Below are 2,812 nucleotides of genomic sequence, written 5' to 3' on the forward strand. Positions count from 1 at the left end.
CTTAATTTGGGGCACCAGGTATTTTGTCTCAGCAACAAGAAAAAAGTAAAACAGACTGATAGAAGGAGATAAGGGGCTGGGAAAGTATCAAAGGGATTAAGGATGCATGATGAGTGGCAGGGGAAGGGGAAATAAATAGAATAAAGGTATGACATATATAGCAACTTGATAGTTGCAATGTATCTAAAAATGGTGGGCTATAAATATGAGATAATTTTAATTCTATCAAAAAATTTGTACATTGGTAAAGGAGAATTAGAGAAGTGAGGGAAGAAGGAGAGAAGAGGAGGCAGATTAAACAGGTAATAAATTACATTATGCACATGTAACTATTTTCAAGACTATTGTAAATAATATGTACTGCAAACGCATATGTATAAAGAAATAAAAAGATTATCATTTAAATATTTTCTTGTATAATTTTTTCAATAATCAGCTAGTTAGATAAACATTTGATGTATGACAAAACCTGTGTATGTCTGGGTTCAAACTAATACTTACAAATAATATATGATATGATTCTTAGCTTTAGACTAATTTACACAGTTAAGACTTTGTAAACTTAGTAGATTTAAAATCAATAATAGATGTTCTCTTTTATATAGTATACATCTAGGTGTTACATGTAAATGTTCAAAATTTGAAATGTCTTTAATTTCCCTCCTACCATTTAGAACTTTATCTCCATGAATTAGATTTGATTAAACAAGGATTTCTTTACCATATAAATCATATGCACTTGTGTATTGGGTAATAAGCCTGTTTATGATTAGTAAATCTATTTTATAAACTTATAAATGTCTATATATTTTCTCAATTGTTATCAGAAGACTGATACAGTATAAAACCTGATAAAGCAGTCCAAATTTTAATATGATAATTAAAAACTAAATAAATATATGTAAAGATTTCTGTATATCTGTGATGCTAATTAGTGTTAACCTCAGAGTATATTAAATATATGTATGTTTCCAAACTAGCATTTTTTCAAATATGCAGAATTTAGGAAAATATCTTATCATACTGGTTAATTTAAGGCTAAGATTTTCATGGTGGTAAACTATTTTAGGACAAAGCATCTGATTTTTGCTTCCTTTACCTACAGGTACTTTGGGTAAAATATGCATGCCAGCCCAATATGAGATAGCCAGGGAATTGATGTGAATAATGTCTCATGGTAGTATGATTCTGATGCAATAGCATTATATCCATTAGAGGTACCTAAACCCTATGTAGTCCAGAAAATTTTACTGTAATGATTAAATATTAGACATCAGTAACCTTGAAATTGTATCTATAAACACGCACTACACTATAATGACACCCTGTTAGAAATTAACACACTTAAGTAAATGTGTCTTTATATAGTTTAATGTTTTGTAATGTGCTAAAGTAACTAAAATTCATTTTATATTAAATTAGAAAATAAGTGGATTTCAGAGACGTTAGGAAAACTTAATGATTCTAATAAAATTATGTCAGCATGATTGTTATGCTAAAATGTTATGTTTCCTTGACCTCAATAATTGTTATTTGTCAACATTCTACAGAGTTTCAACTTCTAAGACAAACAAATTTGGTAAAGGAATAACAATTTGAAAGACATACTTTGTATTTTTAACATGCTCAATGTGCCGAAAAGATCATGACTCTTAAGCCAATTGCTCCCACTTCAATACTGGTATAACTGATCTCCAGGGTACTAAGCAACTGATTCTTGAAATCAAAGCTAGAAAGGACAACTGGGCCAAGAGGACAGCCAATATTTTGGCCTTAGCCTACCAGTGCCATTAAGGACCCAGGACAGGAGGAAACATCTCCAGATGCTACAATGCTGGAGAGTCACCCAAATTTCTGAGCAGAGAAATTGGTAGGTCCCAGAGGACAGATTTTAACTAACGTGCATTGTGCAAAAAGGAATGTTACCAAAGATAGGAATGCATCCCATGTTTCCAAGGGAAGGCATATGATCAAAGAAGAAGTTGACTCATTCTGCAGGTGATATGCCTAGCAGAGCTAAATAGCACCACACATAGTCCCTAACGTACCCCAGAAGGGCCTTTTTTTTTTTTTTTTTGTCTTTTTCATTTTTATAGGTACTGGGGATCGAACTTACAACCTCCTGCTTGCAAGGCAGGTGCTTATGCCACTGAGCTAAATCCCCAGCCCCAGAAGGACCTTAATTAATCTTGATATATGAATATATGGAAAGGATAATTTCGATTAACATATACCTCACTTTAACGTGGACTTAAATATTCAACAAAAAATATAACCAAATAGATATATAATTAGTAATATTATTATAAGATAGATATAAAACAGTTACTCACTAGCCCCTGCTGGCAGTCTAAGCAACATCTGTAGCTTAATATTATTACAGTTCAATAAGGCTAGAAATCCACATGCAAAACTATAAAAGCTCAGCAAAAATCTTTAATTTCCTTACCTGAAATTGTCCTTTGAAAGTGCAGAATCATTGATCTTCTTACAGCTTAAACTGCAGGGACTTGTACACTAACAAATAAAACCTTTGGTCTTTTGATAAATGAATTCCATCAGGTGGAGAAAGAACTTAATGCAGTAAAAGAAAATATCAGTTTTATAAATAACTAGCATGGCAGGCATGTCTAGAACACAGCTGGTTACCGACCTACCCTAATCCCTTAAAGACAATTACTAGCCTTGGCTCCTTCCTTTATACACTCTAATGTATCTCTGATTCTGGTTCAGATGTCTGAGCCGTGCATTAAAATGTATTGCTTCTCACCTAGAGAGTGTCAAACTTCAAATGGTTGTGCAGATGGAATCA

The sequence above is a fragment of the Cavia porcellus genome, unplaced genomic scaffold (assembly GCF_034190915.1).
Source record: "Cavia porcellus strain 051 isolate PalLab524CR breed Dunkin Hartley unplaced genomic scaffold, mCavPor4.1 scaffold_3, whole genome shotgun sequence".
In the NCBI taxonomy this organism is placed as follows: Eukaryota; Metazoa; Chordata; class Mammalia; order Rodentia; family Caviidae; genus Cavia; species Cavia porcellus.